Source organism: Vigna angularis, chromosome 9 (assembly GCF_016808095.1).
Source record: "Vigna angularis cultivar LongXiaoDou No.4 chromosome 9, ASM1680809v1, whole genome shotgun sequence".
NCBI classification, from domain to species: domain Eukaryota; kingdom Viridiplantae; phylum Streptophyta; class Magnoliopsida; order Fabales; family Fabaceae; genus Vigna; species Vigna angularis.
The window spans coordinates 17,910,103-17,920,783 of record NC_068978.1 but is presented as its reverse complement, the minus strand read 5'-3'; the positions used below and the strand labels follow the sequence as shown (position 1 = coordinate 17,920,783).

General features: G+C 33.5%; 2 long non-coding RNA genes across 2 annotated transcripts; both read left to right on the top strand.

The window, feature by feature from the left end:
• The first annotated feature begins 1,659 nt into the window (after nt 1-1,659).
• On the top strand, nt 1,660-4,190 carry LOC108347347 (uncharacterized). Its single transcript, XR_001833867.2, has 3 exons — nt 1,660-1,918; nt 2,047-2,127; nt 3,978-4,190. It is a non-coding gene; the product is annotated as an uncharacterized LOC108347347 (long non-coding RNA).
• A 3,759-nt stretch (nt 4,191-7,949) lies between these two features.
• On the top strand, nt 7,950-10,471 carry LOC128194086 (uncharacterized). The gene is made up of 3 exons (XR_008245389.1): nt 7,950-8,200; nt 8,329-8,409; nt 10,302-10,471. It is a non-coding gene; the product is annotated as an uncharacterized LOC128194086 (long non-coding RNA).
• The last annotated feature ends 210 nt before the right edge of the window (nt 10,472-10,681 follow it).

Below are 10,681 nucleotides of genomic sequence, written 5' to 3'. Positions count from 1 at the left end.
TAAAATAAGTCATTGATACTTTGACAATTGAAAGAAGAAGAAAAAAAAAGTGGGTTAAGACAGCTAGAAAAGGTGGACAAAGATGAAGGATTTGGAGGCATGCCATTTATAAAATTTCAAGTTCAAGATTTTCTGCAAGCAATTTCTGACTCGTATCTTGTTTTGGACCACTCTCATACCTGACAGGACTACCTAATCCATTCACATTCAAAAGCCAAGTTGCTAACTATGTATTAAGAGTGTCTTTGTTTAGGGTTGGCACACGTTTGAAGCCATGTTTGTTCCAAATCTATATATTTTGTTCGTGTAATGGAGATTATGTTTAACAAAGAAATCTAATTCTTTATAATATAAAAAAAATATTTAAAATTATGTTGGAAGGAAAATTCAAATTTAGTTAGTGGCAATATCTTAAACAAAGATCTAAATAAGATATTCTTAAATCTTAAAATATATTTTAAACTTAACTCAATTTTACCAAAAACGATTTTGTAATTGTAATTTGTATTCACTTATATATTTTAAATTCATTTTATTTTTATTAGATATAAGATTTTCAACATATTTCTTTTTTATTGTAGTATATACATATTAAACATGCGATTAGACATTAATGAATGGTCGGATAACAATTTGATAATAAGTCATGCGATAGACATAATAAATAACAAATCTTATTAAAATAGACTTTCAACTCTTAAGTAATATAATTTAAACTTAATTCAATCTTATAAAATCGGTTTGTAATATAAAGTTTGTATTCATTTACATGAGATATTTTCAAAATTATTGTGTCGTTGAATTCAATTTACAAATACAATAATATATATATATATATATATATTATATTATATTATATTATGATATTTTATAGATAAAGTCAGCTTATTTAATTGATAACTAATTACGTGTTGAACGAGTAAGTAATTAATTATTACAATTAGTTTGTAAAGAAATGTGAAGGTAATCTCTTCAGAGAAGATATTCTAATAGGTTGATTAGTCTTTTTATAATTGAAAAAGTTGCTAGGTTAGGAGAAGACCTACGCTGTTTAATTACACTGTTTAATTAAGATCCCTTCTCATTAAACTATGAACATTTTTCCCTTTTATTTTAAGAGTACGCATTATATATATAGGATAACGTTTTTCTTGTTCACAAATTGTTTTTATTTTTAAAAGGAAAATGCTCGGCCTTTTAACATTTTTTGAAAAGGAAGAATGTATATTGTATTTTGGAATGTATACAAGAGAGGAAAAAAACTTAGAAAGAGATGTGAAAAAAATTGTAATAATTTATACCTAACTCGACTTAATCATAAATGTGATATTTGACTTATAAAATATATTCAGCTAAAAACTCTAGTTTATATTGTTTTTAATTAGTGTATGTTTTTATATTTACAAGAAAAATTTGGTAATAAAACAAATAAAAATAGTTAAAGAAACGAAGGTATACGTGCCATTACTTTACCAACTACGTATTTTGAGAGGTACTGTGTGTGTGAAAAGATTGAAAAAACATAAGGGACTCTGTCATGTGAGAGATAAATTTTACTTCTATTAATTATTTTAAAATATAAAATTTTAAAATAATATAAAATTTTAAAATATGAAGAATCCGCTTGAAATCATGTTTAACTGTGGTAAGAGCCTAAAGATAAGGCTATTGGACCCTGCAGCCAGGCTCAAAGGGCCAAAGGCACCCTGACTTAGAAGGGGTTCCTTCATTTTCCAACTCTGAGCCACTTTCCAATTCTTCTCTCCTTCTCTCTCTAAACTCAGTTTTCCTCCTTCCTTCTCTGCCTTCTCTCTACCCTTACACTCATTTGAACCGTTGAAATTTCGATTAGGTGGTGTTCTTTCGCTCACGGAGTTGAGGGCTTCCTATCCATCTGATTAGTTTTCGATTTGGACGGGTAAGTCAATTTTTCCCCTTTTCTTGAACCTAGGGCATGCAACTTTACTGGTTGCATGCAGCTGGGTAGTATTTCCTTTCGATTTCCTGCCTATTCTAGCTCTAAGAGCTGTTTCCATCACCATTTAGGTGGTTGTAGGGCACTATTTGGGTTTTCTCTGTGAAGGCACTGTTAGGACACTCTAGTTGGCTATACTGCTCAACTCCAAGGTAAGGGGAGCTGGTTATGTTTATTTGATTTAATATTATATGCTCTGTATGTATGATAATTTGATTGGCATGTTGTTTGGAATTTTCTGTTATGATTAAGAAATATTGGGTGTTATGTGTTGAAATTATAAAACTATGATTGATGGCTTGTGGAATGTTTGATGAACTGATTGCTATAATTGGAACTGTTTGATGTAAGGGGAGCTAATTATTTTTGTATGAATTTATTTTATAAAAATATATGCATATGAATGTTGAACTGGTGTGCTCTTGTGAAACTGTTTTATGACTTTTATTGTATTGGGTGTTATAATTGAAACTGTGAAATTGTGCATGTTGTGATGTGATGAATTTAATTTGTTTTGAATGAGTTTGTTGGCTGAAATTGATCTTGTTGGTATATGGGTATTAAATAGATGTACAGGTACTGTTTGAGTTTACTATGAGAGGAAGTGAAAATATTAAAATTAGGCATTTCAGATTTAGAGCATAAGAGAACAGGGTAGATAATTTAAATAAATTAATTGTTAATTATTGAGAGCCTTTCTTTGTTGGTAGGATAGAGGAACCTTAAAAACCTGAGTTGACACATCCTGATCATAGAGCAACCCTGGCCTGGTCTAGTCAGTTGTGACTAGTCATATGTGCTGGCGTCGAAGGTGAGTTTGATGCGTTCAGACATCTGGGTCCTCTCCGTGACCAATTGGGGTAAAGAAAGATCTCTACTAGGATAAAAATAAAATAAAACAAGTTGATTGTAAATGCATAAAGTTATTATGTGTTAATTTCTAATAAATTATAATTTTAAAAAAATCAGTCACTGTGTATTTGGAATTCAAAATAAGGATCCATATATAAATATATAAATATATATATATATATTTAATATAATATATATTAGTTTAATATAATATATATATATATATATATATATATATATATATATATATATTAGTTACGTATCATATATATATATATATAGTAATATAATGTAAATATATATATTTAAAATATAATGTACGTATCATATATATATAATAATAATATAATGTAAATATATATATTTATAAGATAATGTACTTATCATATATATATATAATAAAGTAAAGATAGTTGTTTATTATATTGAAACGTGAGTGTTAATCAATAATTATATTACTTGTAGGTATGTATAAATTGATGCATTTTATGAGCTGTTGTGGATTAGTTGGAGTTGTTTGATTCTTGGTATTGATTAACTTAGGTTCAATTGTGGAGATGTTATTTTTATAATTTGTAAGTGGTGAGTGATGTATATTGTTGAGATTGTGTATATCTTGATTTTGACAGAAAGTATATGATTACAAAGTGATGAAAGTATGATCCAAGTTGTAAATCAAGTTCCATCAGTGTAGGATCTCTTGGTAAGATTCTTAGTGTTTAGAATGAAAGTAGGAGCTCAGTCTTGGGGGTCATTCTGAAACTCCAATGGCTAATCATACTCAAGTAGAGGGATTAATCCATGTGGTGAGGAGTAGCAAGAGGTCTTAGTCTTGGGGGCTTCCAGTATGCCTCAAGGCCCGGAACAGGCTAACCTCGTGAGTGTGGCAGGGTGGGGAACCCAAGTTTCATAAGTCACCACGAGTGCAGGACCCGCCATAGCTCGACTATCATTCTAAAGTCCGGACGAGTCAAGTCTAGAAGATAACATGCTAGGATGTATGCCTTAAACTGCTTTGATTTAAGTTAACTCCTGTATGTTATGTACTTGATATGATGCATGCTTTTATATAATTAGCTCACCCTTGCTTGTTTGTGTGCTTGTTGTATGTGTTTTCTTTTGCAATGATCATCCACTTGGATGTGAGCAGAGGAAGATGAGGTTTCTTTGGAGGCAACATTGGAGAGAAATGAAGATGATGCTGCAGCTTAGACTCACTAGGAATTCTTAGTTCTCTTATGTCCTTTTGAAGAACCTTGTTATGTTTTAAGTTTCAAATTCTGGACATATTTTGGAATACTCTAGTGCTTGAAGTTTTAATTCCTTAGTAAATTCTGGAAGACTGTAATCCTATAATACTTTAAGTACATCTCTTAACTGCTTTCTAATATTATAAATTCGTTATGTCTTCGCATATATATCTGCTATATATTTGGGATGTCACACTTTTGGTATTAGAGCAGTTTGTCCTTAGGATGACTTGTGAGTTGAGGGCTTGTCTTGCCTTCTCTGTGAAGAATTGAGTCTGAATGGTATGATTTACCATTTCCTCCAAGTCTAGATAGTAGAGTGTGTATCTAACTAGAAGTTTTGAGAACAGAAAACGTCTTGATAAGAGTAATGAGGGTGCGCACTCATGACTTTTATCAGAGATGATTTTTCTTTCTTAATTCTGAAAGTTTGGGAAACAGTAAGGGTGGTGATTGTAGTATTGTTGTCAATAGAAACTCTTGTCTTGTTCTTGCCTTTGTGATAATGTATTGTGCTATATAGTGATAGAGGAATGCAGATTCAAGGATAACTTGACTTGTATACCTTTATTAGAATTGGTTTAAGCCTTTGAGACAAATTCTTGCCTCGAAGATAAGGAGTTAGAAGACCAGAATCTTGGTTTCACAAGACGAGTGAAGATATTGGAATTTAGAAGTAATGTTTTTGGGTGAAGAAAAAGTTCTCAAGAAGAGAGTCAGAAGATCAACTATCGTACGTTCCACAAGAAGAGTGGGGTTCGAAGGCTAGATTAAGAGGAGATTTGGATAAGCATGGGTGTAACAAGGTTTGAGAAATCAATTTGGTCCAGTATATCAATAACGTCAGAGGTCAGAGGAAAGGGAAGTGTTGGTGAGCAACAGAGTGACATTGGGCGAGATTGGTATCTTGAGTCGGCGTATCAGCAATGTTTGAGATCTGAAGAAGAAAAGTGGTGGATGGTTTGAAGTTTAAGTTAAGAAAGGAATAGGAATTCTAAAGTGGGCCCAAGGGGAATGAGTATCAAGAAGAGAAGAAGAAGAGTTTGAGAAACTATCATTTAAGGCATAGAGCAGAGTTACGGAGGAAATAATGGAAGGCAAAAATTGCCAAGTTGAGAGAGAGCATGAGGTATTTGAAGAAGAATGAAGTATTGTAAGGGTCTTAAGTTAAGTGAATAATTGGAAGGAAATAGTCAAGTGTTCTCAGGAAGTGGATGTTTAGAGTCAAGTTTAGAATGATGTTTCAAGATAAGTGGTTCGTATAGAAGAAAGGTTTGATCATTGGCTGAGATGAGAGATTTCAAGTGTTGAAGGAAGGAGTACATCAGAATGTCAGTTTGGTAGAAAAGTATAAGGTTAGAGAATTAAGAGAACAATGGATGAGGAAATGAGAAGAAAAGGTTTTAGAACATATGGCAAAGGGTGGTCATAGTATAAGTTGTGAAAGAGGGTATCGCGAATGATCAGAGTTATGAAGCTGCATGTTGTGATAAAGTCAATTTTCATCGAATGTGGTTTTATGGTGATGTTTAGTGACCGGCTGAGTTCGATCAAGATAGAAGTAGATGTTGAATAATGGGTTGCAAAAGGCAGTGAGTTGGTAAGTTCAGATAAGGTCAGAGGATTGGTATTGTTGGTTAAGGGTATCTTGAGATTTAGAGGATTCAAGATAGGGTCTGTATTTCTGAAGATTTTGAGTGAAGAGGGCAATTCTTGAAGAAGAAGGTTTTAAGTTAATTTGGTCGAAATGAGTGCATGAAGAATTCTAAGTGATGTGGCGTTTGTGGAGTTAACCTAAGGGCTTGGGTTTGAAGTCTATATGGAGTGGTTTCTTAGCAAGGACGGAAAGCGAAGGTGGTGCGTCAAGTATAGTTGAACGAAAGATGGAAGCAAGTGTTATGAGAATCCAAGATGTTTGAAAATTGTAAGGGAAAAAGAGATGATGTTGTTCTTTCATAAATTTGAGGTGTGATCATAAGGGAGGTTTGATTGTTTCAATTCGATTTTGGGTGGTTATGGTCTTCAAAAGAAGTATGGTTTTGAGAAAGAGAACAAATGGGTATGTATTAGACGTGGTTCAAGTTATATATGAGAAGAGGAAGGGTTGTAGAAGTCAGATGATTCTAGTAAGGATAAGTGGAGAAGAGAAGATAGATCTTTTGGGTGTAAGGGTTTCGGTTGGTGTTCTGTGACAAGTATGGGATTTTTATATCTTGGAGAAGTGGAATTCATTTTGGAGTGGGGTCTTAGGCAGCACCGGTGTCAGTAATCTCTTTATGGATTGTTCTTGTTGAAGTTGAGTAGTATAAGAGGAATGTGGAGTTTTGGTTAGAGCAGCAGTGTTTGGACTCAGTGTAATCATAGGGAGAACTACAAGGTTGAAGAATCTCAGAAGAGAAATAGAGGACAAGTTGGAACAATCTAGTATAAGTCATAACAATCAGGAGTGATTTCGGGCATGTTTGTTCTGTGGAGTAGAAGACAGTGTTGAGAAAAGGGAATGACAAGGATATCATGGAAGTTTTGAAGAAGGTTTTTCAAGGGCGATCATTTTTGGGTTACGGTTGACATAAGGAAGTGTTCTTTGAGTCAACTAGTGAACAAGGGAGTGTGAGGAATCAGAGTAGCGCAGCGGATGATGGTGAGCATGTTGTTGTCAATAATAGGTATGCATGAAGAGCTTTCATAATTGTGGATTGGTGGTTTGTGAGGGATGAATTCTTTGAAACAGTATTGGTGTTGTTATATGAGAATGAGTGGGAGTGTTTGGTAAACTTCAAGAGTCAGAAGTGAGTTTAGGTAAGGAAGAAATAGGTATCAAGTAGAGAAGATAAGTGAGTGACGGTTTCAAGCTGCAACGTCAACCTTAAAGTGAGAATGTATCAATGGACAATGAATAGAGTAAGTGGGTCAGGGGATCAAGGAGATTATTTGAGCTATGGTTTTGAGTTATAGTGGCAATCTACAGGTAAGGAAATGTCAATTGTTAGTTTGAACAGAGGAAAGATTCAGGTTCTTGGTGTGATAAGGATTAAGTAAGAGTGGGTTGAAGAATATGAAGATTAGGGGTCTATAGTGAAGTTGTAAAGCAATTTCATTAGTATAGTTGAAATACTATAACTAGTGAGTTTCTCAAAATGGTTGAGAAAGCACAGCTTGGACAATCCTAGTTTGAGATGTATCCTAAGTTGGCTTGATACTGATCAAGCTAGTGATCTCAAGTTGAAGAGGTTACAGCTCTAAGTATGACTTCAGGCTAGTGGACCAAGAATTAAATAGAGTTCAGGTCAGTAAGATAACGTAGTGGAAATGGAGTGCTTAAATTGGTTTTGTCGTTGCAAGGAGAAGAGTTTTACTGTGGTAATGGGATAATATAGTTGGAAACTATACTACTCAAGAGTGTAAATCAGTAAAGTAATGTGAAGTCTTCAGAATGGGTATGGTTGAAGATTATCAAAAGCATAACAGTTGGTGGATTAATCAGAAGTGGTAGTGATCAAGTCAGTGGTATGATGGTTCTTAAAAGAAGCAAGAAGAGGTAAACAAGTATAGTCACGGGTTGATTCGAAGTCAGGACTAATAGATGTTTTAGAAGAGAATTACAAGAAGTGGCGAATGATAGAGGAGAGGTTGGCAGTATGGCAGACACAATGCGATTGGTTAGGTGAAAGAAAGATTCTCCACAACTGAAGTTTAAGAGTTCAGATTTGTTTTGAGGATAATGGCTAAATCAATCTACACTATTGAACACTAGAGCATTTTAACACAAAGGCATCTGATGAGACTAGGTTGTTCCTCTATCTGTTAAGCGAATTTTCGAGGTCGAAAATTTTTTATGTGTGGGAGAATGTAAGAGCCTGAAGATAAGGCTATTGGACCCTGCAGCCAGGCCTAAAGGGCCAAAGGCACCCTGACTTAGAAGGGGTTCCTTCATTTTTCCAACTCTGAGCCACTTTCCAATTCTTCTCTCCTTCTCTCTCTAAACTCAGTTTTCCTCCTTCCTTCTCTGCCTTCTCTCTACCCTTACACTCATTTGAACCGTTGAAATTTCGATTAGGTGGTGTTCTTTCGCTCACGGAGTTGAGGGCTTCCTATCCATCCGATTAGTTTTCGATTTGGACGGGTAAGTCAATTTTTCCCCTTTTCTTGAACCTAGGGCATGCAACTTTACTGGTTGCATGCAGCTGGGTAGTATTTCCTTTCGATTTCCTGCCTATTCTAGCTCTAAGAGCTGTTTCCATCACCATTTAGGTGGTTGTAGGGCACTATTTGGGTTTTCTCTGTGAAGGCACTGTTAGGGCACTCTAGTTGGCTATACTACTCAACTCCAAGGTAAGGGGAGCTGGTTATGTTTATTTGATTTAATATTATATGCTCTGTATGTATGATAATTTGATTGGCATGTTGTTTGGAATTTTCTGTTACGATTAAGAAATATTAAGTGTTATGTGTTGAAATTATAAAACTATGATTGATGGCTTGTGGAATGTTTGATGAACTGATTGCTATAATTGGAACTGTTTGATGTAAGGGGAGCTAATTATTTTTGTATGAATTTATTTTATAAAAATATATGCATATGAATGTTGAACTGGTGTGCTCTTGTGAAACTGTTTTATGACTTTTATTGTATTGGGTGTTATAATTGAAACTGTGAAATTGTGCATGTTGTGATGTGATGAATTTAATTTGTTTTGAATGAGTTTGTTGGCTGAAATTGATCTTGTTGGAAGGTCGGGAGTAAGGGTTCTGTAATAGCATGTATATGGGTATTAAATAGATGTACAGGTACTGTTTGAGGTTACTATGAGAGGAAGTGAAAATATTAAAATTAGGCATTTCAGATTTAGAGCATAAGAGAACAGGGTAGATAATTTAAATAAATTAATTGTTAATTATTGAGAGCCTTTCTTTGTTGGTAGGATAGAGGAACCTTAAAAACCTGAGTTGGCACATCCTGATCATAGAGCAACCCTGGCCTGGTCTAGTCAGTTGTGACTAGTCATATGTGCTGGCGTCGAAGGTGAGTTTGATGCGTTCAGACATCTGGGTCCTCTCCGGTGACCAGTTGGGGTAAAGAAAGATCTCTACTAGGATAAAAATAAAATAAAACAAGTTGATTGTAAATGCATAAAGTTATCATGTGTTAATTTCTAATAAATTATAATTTTAAAAAAATCAGTCACTGTGTATTTGAAATTCAAAATAAGGATCCATATATAAATATATAAATATATAAATATATACATATATATATATTTAATATAATATATATTAGTTTAATATAATATATATATATATATATTAGTTACGTATCATATATATATATATGTATAGTAATATAATGTAAATATATATATTTATAATATAATGTACGTATCATATATATATATATAATAATATAATGTAGATATATATATTTAGAAGATAATGTACGTATCATATATATATATATATATATATATATATATAATAAAGTAAAGATAGTTGTTTATTATATTGAAACGTGAGTGTTAATCAATAATTATATTACTTGTAGGTATGTATAAATTGATGCATTTTATGAGCTGTTGTGGATTAGTTGGAGTTGTTTGATTCTTGGTATTGATTAACTTAGGTTCAATTGTGGAGATGTTATTTTTATAATTTGTAAGTGGTGAGTGATGTATATTGTTGAGATTGTGTATATGTTGATTTTGGCAGAAAGTATATGATTACAAAGTGATGAAAGTATGATCCAAGTTGTAAATCAAGTTCCATCAGTGTAGGATCTCTTGGTGAGATTCTTAGTGTTTAGAATGAAAGTAGGAGCTCAGTCTTGGGGGTCATTCTTAAACTCCAATGGCTAATCATACTCAAGTAGAGGGATTAATCCATGTGGTGAGGAGTAGCAGGAGATCTTAGTCTTGGGGGCTTCCAGTATGCCTCAAGGCCCGGAACAGGCTAACCTTGTGAGTGTGGCAGGGTGGGGAATCCAAGTTTCATAAGTCACCACGAGTGCAGGACCCGCCATAGCTCGACTATCATTCTAAAGTCCGGACGAGTCAAGTCTAGAAGATAACATGCTAGGATGTATGCCTTAAACTGCTTTTATTTAAGTTAACTCCTGTATGTTATGTGCTTGATATGATGGATGCTTTTATATAATTAGCTCACTCTTGCTTGTTTGTGTGCTTGTTGTATGTGTTTTCTTTTGCAATGATCATCCACTTGGATGTGAGCAGAGGAAGATGAGGTTTCTTTGGAGGCAACATTGGAGAGAAATGAAGATGATGCTGCAGCTTAGACTCAATAGGAATTCTTAGTTCTCTTATGTCCTTTTGAAGAACCTTGTTATGTTTTAAGTATCAAATGCTTGAAGTTTTAATTCCTTAGTAAATTCTGGAAGACTTTAATCCTATAATACTTTAAGTACATCTCTTAACTGCTTTCTAATATTATAAATTGGTGATGTCTTTGCATATATATCTGCTATATATTTGGGATGTCACAACTGTAATTTTAATTTTTTTAAGAACCGTGATTTCTATACTTTTTCAATTAACTTTTAGTTTTAAAATAAAAACTTAAATTTACTTTTCATAATAAATAAGATCATGCTAGA